This window comes from Elephas maximus, chromosome 6, assembly GCF_024166365.1.
Source record: "Elephas maximus indicus isolate mEleMax1 chromosome 6, mEleMax1 primary haplotype, whole genome shotgun sequence".
Classification (NCBI taxonomy): Eukaryota; Metazoa; Chordata; class Mammalia; order Proboscidea; family Elephantidae; genus Elephas; species Elephas maximus.
The window spans coordinates 41,829,792-41,848,003 of NC_064824.1; positions in this window are offsets into that span (position 1 = coordinate 41,829,792).

Below are 18,212 nucleotides of genomic sequence, written 5' to 3' on the forward strand. Positions count from 1 at the left end.
ACACTGCTGGTGGGAATGCAAAATGGTGCAACCACTTTGGAAATTGATTTGGTGCTTCCTTATAAAACTAGAAACAGAACTATCATATGATCCAGCAATCCCACTCCTTAGAATATATCCTAGAGAAATAAGAGCCTTTACATGAACAGATATATGCACAGCCATGTTCACTGCAGGACTGTTTACAATAGCAAAAAGATAGAAACAACCTAGGTACCCATCATAGGATGAATGGATAAATAAATTACGGTATATTCACACAACGGAATACTACACATCGATAATGATGAATCTGTGGAACATGTCATAACATGGAGGAATCTGGAAGGCATTATGCTGAATGAAATTAGTTAGTTGCAAAAGGACAAATATTGTATGAGACCATTATAAGAACTTGGGAATAGTTTAAACAGAGAAGAAAATATTCTTTGATGGTTATGAGAGTGAGGAGGGAGGGAAAAAAAAAGAAAGCGTTATTCACTAGTTAGATAGCAGACAAAAACTAATTTAGGTGAAGGGAAAGACAACACACAATAGAGGAGAGATCAGCACTACTGGACTAAACCAAAAGCAAAGAAATTTCCTGAATAAACTGAATGCTTCCAAGGTCACCATAGCAAGGGGACCATGGTTTCAGGGGACAGCTAGGTCAATTGGCATCATAAAATCTATGAAGAAAACATTCTACATCTCACTTTGGAGAGTGGCATTTGGGGTCTTAAATGCTAGCAAGCAGCCATCTAAGATGCATCATTGGTCTCAATCCACCTGGATCAAAGGAGAATGAAGAACACCAAAGACACAGGTAATTGTGAGCCCAAGAGACAGAAAGGGCTACATAAAACAGAGACTATGTCAGCCTGAGACCAGAAGAACTAGATGGTGCCTGGCTAGAACCGATGACCTTCCTGACAGGGAACACAACAGAGAACCCCTGAGGGAGCAGGAGAGCAGTGGGATGCAGACCTCAAATTCTCACAGAAAGACCAGACTTAAGGGCCTGACTGAGACTAGAAGGAACCCGGAGGTCATGGTCCCCAAACCTTCTGTTAGCCCAAGACAGGAACCATTCCCAAAGCCAAGTTCTTCAGACAGGGATTGGACTGGACTATGGGATAGAAAATGATACTGGCAAGGAGTGAGCTTCTTGGATCAAGTAGACACATGAGACTATGTGGGCAGCTCCTGTCTGGAGGGAAGATAAGAGGGCAGAAGGAGTCAGAGGCTGTCCAAATGGACACGAAAATACAGAGCAGAGGGAAGGAGTGTGCTGTCTCATTATGGGCAGAGCAACTGGGAGTATATAGCAAGGTGTGTATAAATTTTTGTGTAAGAGACTGACTTGATTTGTCAATTTTCACTTAAAGTACAATAAAAAATTAAAAAAAAAATGTTAGGAGGCTGGAGCTGGCTTCTCTGACTGCCTTATTGCTATTATTAGGTGCAATAGAGGCAGTTCCAACTCATAGGACAGCAGAATGAAACACTGCCTGGTCCTGCATCATCCTCACAATCATTGTTACGCTTGAGACAATTGTTGCAGCCACTGTGTCAATCCAACTCATTGAGGGTCTTCCTTTTTTTTTTTTTTTCTCTGACTCTGCTTTACCAGAGAGTCAGAGGGGCTAATCCCTCCTGATAACATGTCCAGAGTATGTGAGACGTAGTCTCGTCATCCTTGCTTCTAAGGAGCATTCTGGCTGTACTTCTTCCAAAACAGATTTGTTTGTCCTTTTGGCAGTCCATGGTATATTCAATATTCTCTGACCATAGCTGTAGAATATGACAATTATTAGTCACTAAATCACCCAGGATTTTTTGAGGAAAAAAATAAGCCAAAGCCTTGAAGCTGAGCAAAGAAAAGGAACAAAATAAAAAAGGACATTAATTTTATCCACTAAATCAGATTTTCTAAAAATTTTAGTATCATAGAAATCTATATTCAAAGAACTAAATTTTAAATATCATTTGCTTAATTTAGGTAGGATATTATAATATTAACAACTAATTTTGCATTTACACTTTAAATTTTATGTCAATACGTTTTCAGAAGGTTTTTAAATTTCATTAAAGACAAATTGCAGTATTTATAATACAGAGACGTCTTAAATAATTCCTTGAACTAATATGAGTTATACATAATTAAATTAATTTTAAATTAACTATATAACAAGATATAGGATTGCTAAAAGCTATATTAAAATGATATATTGTGTTTTAAGGCTCAGTAGTATAGTATAGTAAAATATACATTGAAATTTAATTTTGTGTTATATAAAAAAAAAAGCTTCTATGACCTGATGTTTAAAAATCTTACATTTTTTGCTTTAAAACTACCTGTTTATAAATTTTTTATAATATTTAAATTATAAAAAAAGTATCAGTTTTAGATTGCTTTTAGAAAACATGTCAGCAGAATGAATATGGAGAATTTTAAGTGTAATGAATAAACAGCCAAATTTAATAGAATTATTTTATTTTCTCTTTTGAATTTTTTTTTTTAAATTGAGGTAAAATGAATATTCAAAGAACTTCATAGTTAAGGGTACAATTCAATGAGTTAATGTTATGAGGTGTACAATTTAATGAATTAATAGATAAATATATATGCCCATGTAGATACTACCCCAATCAAGACAGAGAACACTTCTAGCACCCAGAGTATTCTCTCATGCCCCTTCTAGCCAATTCTCAGCCAGCTAAGTAACTACCATTCTGATTTCTGCCACTGTAAATTGGTTTTGCTTGGTCTTGAACTTTGTATAGATATAATTATACAGTAGGTAATCTTGTCTTTGGCTCTTCTCACTCAATATAATAGTTTTGAAATCCATTCATATTATGGCTTTTATCAGGCACCCACTTCTTTTCATTGACCAGTGGTGTTCCGTTGTATGAATATACTCCAATTTGTTTATCCATTTTCCTGTTGATCAACATGTTTGTTGTTTTCAGTATGGGAATATTATAAATAAAATTGCTATAAACATTTTTGTGCAAGTTTTTTTGACTATATATGCTATCATTTCTTTTTAATTTCTCTTGGAGTTGAATTATTGGTCCATAGGGCTGGTGTATGTTTAACTTTATGAAAAAGTGCATACACTTCTCCAGAGCGGTGGTACTTGTACCATTTAACACTCCTGTTCACTCAGCTGCTAACTAACAGGTTGGCAGTTCAAACTCACCCAGGGACTTCGCATGAGAAAGACCTGGTGATCTGCTCCTGTAAAGATTACAGCCTAGAAAACCCTTTGGGACAATTCTACCCTGTCACATGAGGTTGCAATGAGTCAAAATCGACCCAATGGCATCCCAAAACAACAGGCCAATAGTTTACGAAAGCTTTATTTGTTCCATATCTTTGTTAATTACTGGTGTGTCAGACTTTTATGTTTTAGCCATTCTAGCTGGTATGAAATGATATTTCATATTAGCTTATTATTAGAATATTTATTCACCTCGTTATTTCTTTTAATTCAATTTAATGTTTCCTTCCCTTGCTAGGAGACTCTTAGAGTTCTGAATTAATAATCAATCTCTGAGAATAAAATAATGTGTAACTATGTATGAGGCAAAAACATCACACCACTACTGATGCTACTCCCAAGCTATGTGAAATTGGTCATAACCATCAGCCTATGAAAATACTTCATTCAATAAAACTTGAGTGTTGGTGTTAGCCAAGAGATCTAAAAGAATTGGGTATACATAAGTAATTGTCAATATACTTTCTGGTCTCTAAATCCTGTATCATTAAATCATACTCCATTTTAATATGGTTACACCAGCTTTTAATACTATAATAAACATAGAAAATAACCATACAACATGAAAAGAAGAACCAGAAAACAGAAAAAACTACAATAGTTATTAATAATATTTTTAAAGTAATATTTTCTCAAAATAGACATTTTGGTGCCAGTTCAAATAGTAATATTTTTATCACAGTTTCTTTAATATTAGGCTTTCTTAGTACCTTAGTAAATTGAGACTATTTATGACAGACCTATCAAAATTTGTTTTAAAAGTAAAATATCTGGTCAGAAGACAGCATTACTACATCCACATAAAAAAACATAGGAACAAATAATCAATCTAATTTTTTTTCTTTTTTCCTTTCAAAATGAATGGTTGGAAAAAATTGTTCAGTTGTTTATTTGGGTATAGCCCCAGCCTCCAAGACTTTACCTATTCAATTATGTCTGAGTTGACATCTGACTCTGGAGATTTCAAAGATTATAAGTTATTTCCCCACTGGTACCAGAGGAATTAGGTCCTATTTAGGAAGACTTTGGATTTGCATGGAGGAGTTAAAAGATTTCAGTGAAAATTATAAAACTGTGTAAAAATAACAAAGTAGTAACCACAGGACATAAAAATCTATCGGAATTCTTTAAAGGGTTGTGAGTAATTTCCCTTGAATAAACAAGTTATCCTGAAAGGGTTCTAAAGTAATTTAGAGGGAAAGCCAGGCAAGGATACGAAAACCCACATGGCAAGCAAGATCACTTTTTAAAAAAGTTTGTCAATCTAATGAGCACTTAATTAAAGTCAACAGAGTCTCTAAGTCTCCAAGTAATTTTCAAAAAGAACTTTTGGGAAGGGGAATTTTTTCTCCATGCTTGTCCTCTTTTCCTCTTGTTCTCTGTTTCTCTGATAACTGGAAAGCCTTCATAATATTATCTTTGGGGTTTTATTTTTATTAACTTTTCTTTCTCATTCCGCTGCTGAGTTCAAGGTCAACCAAATATAAGCCATTTTTTTCTCCTATGAAAATACTAATATTGTGAACTTAGAAGAAATAAAGTTTTGCCAGTTTGTTTCATTGACCTCTAAATGTAGAGTCTTTCAATATCCTAATGAGATAAAATATTCTTCCGCTTCCTGATTTTCTTTTCCTTAGATTATATATATTTAACCTCAGGTCCCTGGGTGGTACAAAGGGTTTGCTTTCAATTACTAACCTAAAGGTTGGCAGTTCAAACACACAGCAGTTCCATGGAAGAAAGGCCTGGTGTTTGCTTACATAAAGATTATAGCCAAGAAAACCCTATGGGGCAGTTCTACTCTGTAACTCATGGGGCTGTCATGAGTTAAAATCGACTTGATGGCAATTTTTTCTTTAATCTCAGTTTGGTCATTTCTCATACAATTTTGATCTACTTACTTCTTGTCATAAATGAACAAAGGGAGAACAGCAGCCAGAAGTTGGAGGATAAAATAGGATTATCAACTGTTTAATACCTTGTTAAGAAAAATAAATTACTGGTCAAATATGTGACCATTTTAAAAAGCTTGGGAAGTATAAGAATGCCTGTCATCTAATAATCTTACAATGCTGAGACAACTATTGTTCTTTCCTTGGACTCTGTGTTCACGTCCTTTCCTGTGTAGAATACCAGAATAGAGAGGACAGGCGAACGAATGAGTGAACTCAGAGATGTTCATAAAATGGCAGAAGGGCTACTTTGAAGGCAGGGTCATTCTCTGGAAAATCAATTAAAAAAAAAAAAACAACTTTACATGGAATTTGTGTATCGAAAAATTGATCTTCCAGAACTATCCATATCTGATTACTGCTTCAAAATTTTCTCATAACTTACCTGTTTCTGAACTGCTGGATTAAGGAGGAACTCCTTAGTATTATCCTCCCTCATATTTTCAACCTTGTTTTAATATGGATAACCTAAGGCATCTTCCGGTGGAAGTGTGTAAAAGAGAGCTGGTGACAAAGAAAAGGAAGTAAGAGGAATATCAGTTTCTTGCTTTGAAGACTTCAGAACCCTGGGGAGGACAGATAACTTATCTAAAGAGTAGAATAAACACGTATTCTCTTGTGAGTTAAAGATGGGAGTTTAAAGCATCTTGGGTAAAGATTTCAAGAAGAGAGGAACTCATTCATTGTGCTTTAGAGGTGAAAGAGCTGTTAAAATCATGTGCTGTATGTTTTTGCACTTGAAGTCTATATCTCTGTACCACACATTATCAGAGAGGGCTGCATTCTCCAGGTATCTCTGCTCAGGGCAGCTGGCAATGAGGTGCTCACAATTAGTAACAATTATGGTCAGCAGAAACTGGCACAGCACAGGATGTTGCCAACAGCTCAGAGGACAGAGGCCTTCCGTAGAACCTGGGTCTCTCAGCCAGCCCCTGCACAGGAGTGTAAATGTGCTCTTGCACACACACACACACACAACACACACACAACACACACACACACACAGAGGCATGACTGCATGTCAATGGACACCCCACAGAAGTCCAAACAATCAATCCAGACTCAACTCTTTCCAATATCTGGTAGACTCCGGAAAGTTTCTTAGGCCTTTCCCACACTTGCATCCACCAGGGGAACTTATTTTTGGATAAACAAGCTGCCACCTTAAACTCATTAGCCTTCATTCATCTGTCTGCCCTGATACCCAAACTCTATGCCCACAGTTCTGTAGTCTCCAGTACCACAACATCACTCTGTTCTTTCTCCAAAGCCTTACCTTTATGCCCTCCAGATCCACCATTTAAGAATAAACAAATACACTTCCATCTTCAACCTATCCAAGGAATTGTGTCCTCTGCCCTCCTTCTTGATTCTCCTCTGAGGACACTCTACTTCTCGTAAGTAGGTTTTCTCATTTTCTTCAACCTATCCAAGGAATTGTGCCCCCCACCCCCTCTCTTGATTCTTGTCTTAGGACATTCTTTTTTTTTTTTCCATAGAGGGGCTTAGAATTTATTAAAATATACAAAACAATTTGGTTAAATTTCCATCTTTAGAAGAATAAACTATTCTACATTCATTTTTTTTTTTGTACTTTATATTTGTGAAGGTTTATAGATCGAATTAGTTCCTCATTAAACAGCTAATACACATGACATGTCAACACTCTCCGCTTCTCGATGTTGGGTTCCCTGTTACCAGCTTTTCTGTCCCCTCCTGCCCTCTCATTCTTGCCCCTGGACTGCTCTGCCCATTTAGTCTCATTTTCTTTTATGGGCCTGTCTAATCTTTGGCTGAAGGGTGAACTTCAGGAGTAACTTCAGTGCTGAGTTAAAAGGGCATCTGGAAGCCATACTCTCGGGGTTTCTCCAGTCTCTGTCAGACCATTAAGTCTGGTCTTTTTTTGTAAGTTTGAATTTTGTGCTATATTTTTCTCCTGCTCTGTCTGAGACCCTCTATTGTGATCCCTGTCAGAGCAGTCAGTGGTGGTAGCCAGGCACCATCTAGTTGTGCTGGACTCAGTCTGGTGGAAGCTGTGGTAGTTGTGGTCCATTAGTCCTTTGGACTAATCTTTCCCTGTGTCTTTGGTTTTCTTCATTCTCCCTTGCTCCAGACAGGGTGTGACCAATGAAGTATCTTAAACGGCCACTCACAAGCTTTTAAGACCCCAGATACTACTCACCAAAGTAGGATGCAGAACATTTTCTTTGTAAACTATGTTATGTCAACCGAGCTGTATGTTCCCTGAGACCATAGTCCCCAGCCCTCAGCCCAGTAATTTGGTCCCCTGAGGCCATTGTTTACTTCTCTTAAGTAGAGATTTCTCATTTTTGTATTCTCAGAAGACATCTCATGTTCCTTGCTGTTCACTCTGTCAATACTACTTTCAGAGTATTAATAGGGAGTGGGATATGCAAAAAATTGTAAAAAAGTATCTTATCTGTAGGATCTGGGCAGACTACAGCCTCTGTTCTCTTTGTTCCTTTTATGTATTTTCTCTATTAGTCCCTTTTTTTTTGTAGAGGTGGCTTAAAGATGGTTGCCCATTCTTTGACACATCTCCCATTGAGAGGAGTCTAAGTCTTCTACCCTTGAATTAGAAAAGCTCTTTGACTGCTTGACCAACAGAAAAAGGCAAAGATGACATTGTGCCATTTTCTGGGCCTATACCTTTTTTTTTTATACCTTAAGAGGCTGTCAGCTGCCATTTCCTGTCTTTTGGGATAGGTGTTCTTGGAACTCACCTGGCATGCTGTGAGGCAGCCAAAGCAGCCCCGTGACAAGGTCTTTGTGGAAAGAAATGAGGCCTCTTGTCCTCAGCCTTGGCTGAGCTACAGACAATACTCAGCACTAACTTGTATGTAAACTGTCCTGTAAGTGGATTCTCTAACTCCAGTCAAGACCCCAAATTATGACCTTTGGTACAGAAACGAACTGTCCCATGTTTTTCCTCCTACTTAAAACACTAACAATCCCATTCCCTCTACTTCTCTACCCACCCACCATGGCAATTCTAGTTATCTTTCTGGCTTTGGGATAAACTTTATTTTTCCAGGAATATCTCCTTAAACTCTAAAATCCAGGTTCTATTTTCCTTTTATGTGATCCTCTAACACACTGATTGTCACACTGTTGCAATTTCCCGTCTTCCCGTCAGTAGATTCCATTAGTCTATAAACTCTGGGAAAATAGGCACTGTATTAGTTTTGTTTAGAGTTTTATCCTCAATGCATGACATTTTACCTGGCACATATGAAATAAATATTTTTGAAAAAACAAATGAATGACCCTCTTATTTTTCCAATGAGAAAGTTAAGGCCCTGAAAGCAAGTTGAAGAACTCCAAATTATATAAATTTTGGGTGTCCTCCTGCTGGTGGCTTGAAGCCTCATATGACTACAGTCATATTTGAATGTAAAGTTTTATACTTAAGTACCTTAGAATACAAAAAAAAAAAAAACAGGCGCTGGTAAACTTTGGTGAGTGTGCAGCATCAGGACCCCATTCTGTAGCCTGCCTCTGAGTCCCAACACTCTGAACACAGAGTCAGACTAAAAAGACAATGAATGTCCTTTCTGGCTTTTTTTCTTAAAAAACAAGAAAGAAAAAAAAAGTTAATTAAATAAGCCATTTTCTTTGCCATTCAAGCATTGAAATGCGAGTTTTAAAATTTATCCCTTTTTGGTGAATAGTAGCATCTAAATGATCAGCTCTTTGAAACAAATATCTCTTAGGTTATAGTTGCTGCAGTAGCTGTTTCTTGACAACTGAAATAAATGGAAAATGGAACATTTGTTCAGTTCCGTTGATTTTCTTAATCACTGAACCTCAACACAATTTGTCTAGTAGAATTTGAGCCCCTGGTGGACCAAGTCTCTGTTTTATTTATCTTTGTAATTCCAGCACTTGGTATAGTATCTGGTAAAAGGAGGAAGTTAATACATGTTAGGTGTGTACATAGTTTTAAAGCTGCTCAATTCATTGTGAAAACAGTTAAAAAAAATAAAAAGAATAACCACATTCTGCATTTTATAATCTGTTTCTATAATTCAGATCTTATTTATGGATATACTATGAGTGTGAAGGCTGATCAACTTTCTATCCTGAAAAAAGAAAGTACCAGTGAGAATTAAAGGTAGATATTTTCCCCGTGTGCAAGTAGGTTTTATATATAAAACTTTCCTTTTCTCCCCTTGCTGAAGAGACATCATCAGAACTATAAGCTCAGAGGTTGCCGAGGCTGCATTTTATTGCTGTGGACAAGATGGTTAGCCACACAACTGCCAATTGCTTTGTTTTTGAGTAAGCATCTGTAATTACTTTTAATTTGAATATAAATTCTCTTTGTTGAAAGGAAACACTTAACCTTAGTTATGTTAGAAAAGCAAATAGCATAAAAATGGGCTATATACATATTCAAAATCAGAAGCATAAAAATACTAATTAAGATAAAACATGCCATAGTCCTATCATAAACACAAATTAATAAACCAATCAGGAATGTGAGCACCTTCAGAAAATTATGACATGAATCACATAATCTTTCAAAAATTAAGTGAAGGAAAATTATATGGACTTTGGTTATGGACCTAGTAAAGTTTGATGCCTTTGAGATTTTTTTTTTTGTTTTGTTTTAGACAATCTATATAAAAGAAAATCATCTGTTAATAAAGCAGACTTCTTAAAAAAATAAGTTATGTTCCTTGTATTTCCCCAAACAATCACTGTGTGAAGGGATTTATTTAAAATCTGTCACCAACAGATGGAACTAGAATTTAAAAAAAAAAAAAAAAATTGGACAGACTAGTCTTTAAGTAAGCTTCTAAGATAAAGACTGAGACATAAAGCATTTCTGACAGCCTCTTGGAGATTTGAAAGTGAAAACTTCAGTTTCCACTGTAATGGTTACCGTTATAATGGTTGCCACGGGGTGCTGTGCAGACCCCCACCCCTTCCAGAACAGAGACATTCTTCCTGTAGCTGACAGTGTAGGTGGCTGACAGCCCTCAACTGTCTTTGTTCCAAATCGCTTTTGTTGAGACTGCATCAAACCCAACTCTTCCCTGTGCCCCTACGGGGCTGATCCAGAACTCCAAGGAACATCCTTCGCACAAACAGATTCACAGTCTTTTTCCCAGAGAACCTAATCTAAGACAAACATTCAGACTGAAAGAAAACATAGGCCATGTTAAGAATAATGCAATTGGTTCAATAGTAAATCTGTTAAATAAACGTTTTGGTCTGAAACACAGTAGAGGGTACCCAACCGTCCAGAGATCTTTTTCCGCAGATTTGACCAGGTGTTTGCTTTGTAGACAAAGCATTAAAGATGCACACAAGCACATGTACACACACTATCTGTCTCTTCATCATGCTTCTGACTGTCTCATATCAACGCTACAGTTTCCTTGTTGTTATTGGTAGTTGCTGTGGAATTGGCTCTGACTCATGGCCCCAGTCCTGCACCCTCTTCTTGATCTTTGATGTGTTTGAGCGCACCCTTATGGCTACTGTGTCAATCCATTTCACAGAGGGTTTCCTTGGCTTTGTTGATTCTTCGCTTGAGGGTCAGTGATTGGTTTAGTGGTTTCCTTGTTTCTTCTGATTTCCGTACACTTGGCACTTACTCATTTTGCTGCAGCCAAATATACTAAAAAAAATTACATAAATAGAAACAAAAAGAGTAGTAAATCTTTTGTCATGTGATATTTTTTAGACTAGGAACATGTGGAATAAGTTATTTTCATGAAGGTCCAAAGCGACATTTTCTACTTCTTCCCAAACTTACCTGGTCATAAGAGCTAGAGCACTTCTTTAAAAAAATGCAGATTCTGATTAGGTCATTCTGGAGTGGGGCTTGGTATGTTTTTTTAACATGTTCCCAAGCAAGCTGAATAATCAGCTAAACCAAATTAAAAAAAAAAGAAACAATAGCTTAAAATTCTGCAGCCTAGTGCTTCACAAACTTTGATGTACATACACATAACCAGGGTATTTTATTAAATTTTGACTCAATAGTTTCGAGCTAGAGCCAGAGATCTGTATTTCAAGCAAGGTCCCAGGTGATGCTGCGGGTCCGTGAACCACTGTGATTAGTAGAAGCATAGCCCATTCAGAGCAGCAGGAGCTGGATCATTTCACATGTGTATCTCAATTAATTTTGGAAAATGGGTCTCAAATCTTTAGTGCTTTTTATACAAGAACAAATGCCCTTCCCTCATTCTCTTTGTTATTGCCTCATAATTAATGTCTGATCTGAAGAAGGGACAGAAAGAATGTCCTTTTTAGTGATGCCCATCACTATTTCTAGGTGCTGGAGATGACTATGAATCTCATTCCTTGACCAAAGGTTTCTGATTCACATGCTCAGGGATGACCTTGGGTAGACTGAAATTGATCACCTGCTTTACACATCCTTCAGTTCAGTTTAATAAAAATATTTTTAAGGGTGACAGGAAGCATCCTGTAGGGAAATGTTTATGTGACATGTTCTCTGGTGACTTACAGTGTAAAACTTGTCTATAAAACCAAAAACCCATTGCCATTGAGTCAATTCCAACTCATAGTGACCCTATAGGACAAAGTAGAACTGCCCCATAGGGTTTCCAAGGAATGGCTAGTGGATTTGAACTGCCAGGCTTTTGGTTAGCAGGCTGATCTCTTAACCACTTGTATATTTTTAATTTAAACAGAAAACTACTTTCATGACCGGTATATAAATTAGTACCTCGAGGCTGATGAGCATGAAATGAGTGTTGTGAAAGTTCCTTTATTACACCTATGTTCTCTTCCAATTCTGCTTTATTTTCTTGTCTTCTCACTTGGGTGGCCTCGAGGGTATAACAGCTGTGTTTTAGTTAGCTATGTTTTAGATAGCTATGCCCCTTCTGATGAAAATGGATTTTGCAGTCACCCATATATATATATATGTTTTCTCTTTATCTTTCCTGATTAAAACATTCTGTTACCACTCTTCAGTGTATTTATTGCTGAAACTATCTGGAAATAAAACTAACTTGAATATGATTAGATTAAATTAAATAACAACTAAGGTGTCAGATAACTTTACTCAGTCTCTCGAGAATAGACAAGTCTTTGTCACAGAAACATAAGTCCTCCTGGATCTTCCTTTCACTTGGTTTTGACTCTGATTTGAACTGAGTGGTATTTTCTTTCAAACCCACATGCAGATTGCTGATCATTTTTTTCTCTATTTTCAAGCCAAATGATTAATATTATTGCAAGGCTTTCCCTTTATTCTTATTTACTTTTTCCTTTTTTAAAAAAAGCAGGTTTGGAAAGTTAATTACCTGCAACGATATACCTATGCTATAAACAATTTTCAATCAAACCTTGCATTAGAGAGTCCATTTTTCATTTGTGCTAATTTGTAAGAAATATGAAATATTTTCATAGTTCAGGTGACTTTGTTCATTTTCACAGTTTGGAGTTTTCCTTCACGTGTGAGAACAACAGCCCTTTATTGAACGCTATTGTTAACTGCTGGGAGTTTCCCACATACCTCCTCTGACCACATTATGGAAGGGTAATTCAGAGTCCAAATAAGAAAGGATCTTTGAGCTACTGGAAGCAAAGGTATGGATTAATACTAAAGAAGATTTGCAAAGGTTATTTCCATGAAATTTCCTCTCCTGTCCTTGCAACTTCAGGAGTTCTAGGTAAAACGGGAAAGCAAAAAACATTTTTATCTTCTATGTTTCCCAACTTCTTTTAAGTAAATTTGTTCCCTGGCTATGCATTTCCCTACCTGTTGTTCTCAAGCTTTAATGTGCTTGAGAATGCAGTGGAGGGTTTCTTAAAGCACAAATTATTAGGACTCACCCACCGAGTTTCTAATTTAGTAGGTCTGGGGTAAGGCCAAAAATTTGAATATTCAACAAATTCCCAGTGATGCTACTGGTCCAGAAGGGAGCCTGGGTGGCACAGCGGTTAAGAGCTCAGCTGGTAACCAAAAGATCAGCGGTATGAACCCACTAGCTGTTCATTCTGTGGGAGAAAAGATCTGGTGATCTGCTCTTGTAAAGGAAGCCTTATGAGGCAGTGCCACTGTGTCTCTCAGGGTTGCTGGGAGTCAAAATTGACTTGACAGCACATAAGAACAACACCGGTGAACAGACCCTGTGTTGAGAACCATGGTGCTGCCTTGTTTTCAAGTTTCTCCTCCACAGTCTACGGGTCTTTTCCTCCTACACAAAACACTCTTTGAGTCCTCATCAATTAAAAAAAATAAATAAATAACAGAAACGCTGTGTAAGCTAAAGAAGCCAGATGCAAAAAAGTACATACTGTATGGTTCAATTTATAGGTACAATTCAAGAACAGGCAAAAATAACAAAGATGATCAAAATCAAAATAATAATTGCTTCTGAAGGTATGGAAAGGGTGGCTGAGAAGTAACACAGGAGAACGTTCTGAAGCAATGTAAACATAGGTGGACATTTGTCAAAGTCAGCCAACTTATTCCAAATACCTGTAATATTTTGCATATTTAAGTTATTCCTCAATAAATAAAAAACAATTATGACTACCAAAAACAAATACAACTAGCCAACCAAACCAGCCAACAAACAAAAAACCTGTTAAACCAATTCAGATTAAAGAGCATAGACTTAAAATAGTTCTCCCCTCAAAGGCATTTGGATTGTAATGGATTAACAACCCACCCTTGCCAAAACAATTCCCTTTAATAGTATCTACCCAATATACTTAATAGTATCTAGGGATACTAAATAAGGAAGAGGTAGTATGCATCCTAGCATAACCCCACATCTTCTTAAATTGCTTACAAACAGTTCTCCAATCCGAAGATGTGTATGTATACCCAAGGATCATACAGCAGTCGCCAGGCAGTTTCTTATGGAGTGTAATTTCAGAGTAAAGAGTCTTCTTGATCCTAGGAAAGGTCCTGATCCAGCTGTTTACAGCAGGAAAGCCCAGAGCAGTGAGGAGAGCAGGGTGGTGGCTGGGTAATGATAACACGGAAGACATTTCTTAACGTTGGCTTTTGTTGTTTTTGGCCCTATGATACACACTGAAATTAAAAAATTCAGCACTCTTTTTCAGTTTTTAAATTTACATAAACTAAAAGGCATATCTGTGTGGGGAAAAGTCCCTCTATCCCAGGAAATTTCCAATGGCTGCTTACATATATGTTCGCCTTGGAAACTTGGAAAAACAGACCCATGAGTCACTAGGAATTCAGTGGGCAGAGAGAATGGCACAAAGACAGCACTTGGCCAGCTCTAGATAATGGAAGGAAAGAAATGGATTGCTCAAAAATATGGCTCCTTACATTTCTTTTGCTAGGACCGCCTATCTGAAAGATATGCTGTCATACAAGTTATGCAGAGAAAGTGTGGGTCTTCTAGTTAGAAAATTTCAGCTCTAGGTCTTCCTGCTAACATTTTGAATTCCTTGGATACAAATGAATCTTAAAATGGGAATAATTATCCATATCAGTTTCTCATGTAAAGAAAGCTACTCTGTGAAATAATAGATAAAAATACTTTCAATCTTCAGAATATTAGTATTCAAATGTCAAGTATTATTTCTATTTTTTATTGACATAAAAAGGATATTCTTGTATGAGTACTAGTGGCAATGGTGGTGGTGATAGTGGTGGAGTATTACAAATATAGCTTAAAAGTAAAAAATACTTGCTTTTAAATTCTGGGTGTGTCTTTTTCCAAAGTGTGCTATGAATATTTTTCAAATTATGTAGTCATAAAATTTAGTGAAAAGGCCTTAAGGATTATCTAATAATCTCATCATCATATACAAATAAGGAAAATGAGGCCTAGAAAAATTAAATGACTTGCTCTAATTACCACAAGTGTTAATTTACAAGCTTGGGACTAGAAACCAGATATCTCTTCACTACCACTTCAAGGAGTAAAAGTGACCCAGATAGTGAAAATTTGTCTATTTATTTGATAATAACTACAAGGGCTGGAAAGCTGGTGGTATAGTGGTTAAGAGCTATGGCTGCTGACCAAAATGTTGGCAGTTCAGAATCCACGAGGTGCTCCTTGGAAACTGGAGCAGATCTACTCTGTTCTATAGGTTCGCTATAAGTTGGAATCGACTCAACAGCAGTGGGCTTGGTTTGGTTGTTATAAGGGCTAGTTTTAATACTAGGATGTGTACTACCTCTTCCTGATTTACAGGAAATCTTGACTTCCTCATCACGATGAGACTATTCTTGCAAAGTGATTTTTCTTGTAATAGGGATTTAAAAATTAGTGAAATAAATGAAGATAACTATTAGAAAGTGGATAATGTTGCCATCCTAATACAAGTGAAAATAGTCTCTTGAGAGTTCAGTCCTTGATTTTTAGGAATTTGTCTTTTTACAAAAGGCAACAAACATTTGCACTATCAATTAATTTTTTTCAAAAATTGTCGATCAGAGAGAGAAAACACATTTGGGGAGATTCTATTTAGTAAAATTGAGTCTTTTGAAAAATGTTGCTGTCATCACTATGGGCCATGTGGTTCACCTGCTAACTCCCAAGAACCTGTGTACAGCAAAAGGTCTCTGCTCGAGGCAGTCTCCCCTAATGGTGGAGCCAAATTACTAGACCGTATTGGCTACATATAAATGTTTTGTCACCTTCCCAGTACCAAACAGCCCAAATTGCTGAACATTTCATTCCCTTTTGTGACCGAGAAACGTGTGCTCATTATTATAAAAAGGTTTAGGGATGGCATACTGTGTAATAGCTCAGATGAGTGAAAACAAATTTAAATATAAGCAATGTACCGGCTTATACTTTGCGTGTTGTAAATACTCTTAGAAACAGTATGGGGCCTTATTAAATTTGAACCTCAGGTCTTTTAACTTCCCTGAGAAAAGAGAACAAATGGTAAATGCATGAGAAAATAAGTAACTAACCTCTGTGATTTCCCACTTCAGCTCAAGCCCAGATATTTTTGTCAGTTGTTAATTACAGTCATATTTCTCTAAAACATTTTCTTTTTTTTTAAGGAGAAAAAAAAAAAAGGAAGAGAAGCATTTTAAGGAGAAAGGCTGAATCACGCAGTGAAGGTTTACATTTTTCTGAGTGGAGAGGAACTTATTATTGGCATGGCTGCCTGCTGGAAATGAGGGAAGTGAAGTAGATAGAAGTGGGACAAATCTAGATCCAGATTCGCAGAAGAAAATGGCAAGAACTTTAAAAGAGTAGGGGATGTCTCAGGGGAAAGAAGAGATAAAAGCAGGATGAGATGTGAATATGTTCATTCAGCCTAAACACTTGCACTGTAGTCTATTCAGTGCTCACTTTTCTCTTCCCCCAGATAAATACTCGTATATGACGATGTTATAGATTCAACTGTGTCACAAAATATGTATTGAATTCCTGGCTTTTATACCCATGGAAATGATCCTGTCTAAAAATTGGATTTTTCTTCTGTTATATTAATGAGATCATGTCAGCCTGGGGGTGTATCCTTATCCTAATCACTTCCGAGTCATAAAAAGAGCAGAATAGACACAGAGACACATGAAGAGAAAGAAGCCAAGTGAGGATCCTCTACAAGCCAAGAAACACCAAGGGACCGTGCAATACCCCAGGACTACTGACGAGAAAAGAATGGACACCGCTGAGACCCTTGTTTTAGTCTCCAGAACTCTGAGAAAATAAATTTCTGTTATTTCAAGTCACCCACTTGTGGTGTTTGTGTTACACAGTACTAGGTAGCTAAGACAGATGGTATGTTGATTCCCAAAGTCTCTAACATTGTGACTCTTCTTCCTGTATTTCAAACATTTAGGAGACTTCTAGTTTACGGGCAAGAAGGAAAAGTGGCATTTTACATGAAGAGGAATTAGGGTGTAGAAAGGAAATTAATTGTTTTAGGGTCATATAAATTAAATTACTAGTGGGCTTGACCCTAGTGCCAGAAGTCCTAACCCCTCACCCTGCATCATTTTTAGAACTTTTGCACTGGATGTGACTGTACAGATTGCTTAGTCCAGTCTGCCATCATCTGATCCAACTTCCCTTGGAGGTTAAAATGCGGTGCTAGCGTTGCACCCACCCACCCCAGACTTATTTTGACAATTACTTTCAGGATGAGTGGTAGCTTCTATCAAGGACATTGAGGAGGTGTTTTGTTGAGCATGAAACCTTCGGCTTCTCTGAAATGTCTTAAAATGTCCGTTACTGTTTTGATTGCTTTCTTATTTTTCTATGCAGGCACCTGTTGACAGGAAACGCTGTGGCCACCATTCATTGCATTTAAGTAATCAAACAGCCACAAACTGTCACTGTCACTTTCATTTCCTGTCACCATTCATTTTCTTGAGCTGCTCATAGGTTATCAGTGAAGCTGGATTTCCCGTGCGTCTGTGTATCAGGAAGGAAAAACTGTAGGTGTGTGCAGGTGCTCAGAAAGATGTCAGAGGGAGGCAGTAAATGCTTGCAACCTAGCTCCTGGCTTTCAGCTTATGTCATTGACCTGTGGTTTTTCGAAATGCTTTTTTGTTTCTGGGATCAAATGGAAATCCTAGTCTTATTGCTGCAGGATTTCCTTAATCCTCCCACAGTAGTTAAAGACTCTCCCTAGCTTCACTTTGTTTGTTGTAGCTTGTGCAGAAGTGATGCAAGGCGGGCTTAACTGCTTCCATCAGCAGCTACGGGAGAAATCTTTGTGATGGTAAGAATTGCATGTGGTTGTCCTTCACAAGGACCTTTCTCCCAGCTGTTTCTACATAAATTGTGTGTCTGTATAGCTCTCAAGACTATCAGGAAACAGGTGTTTTTCTATTAATAGCCAGGATGTATCAAAGGAAGGAGAAGGTACAGCAGTATGTGAAAATCAGGTGGTCCATGGTTGAATACTTTGTACACAATAACTAATCACTCAAAGCTTATATCTATTTATAATAAAGTCTGTAATTACAAACCAGGTGGCTGTGGTTCGGAGACTGTGGGGTTTTTAAGCAGGTTACTTGACTCACCATTGC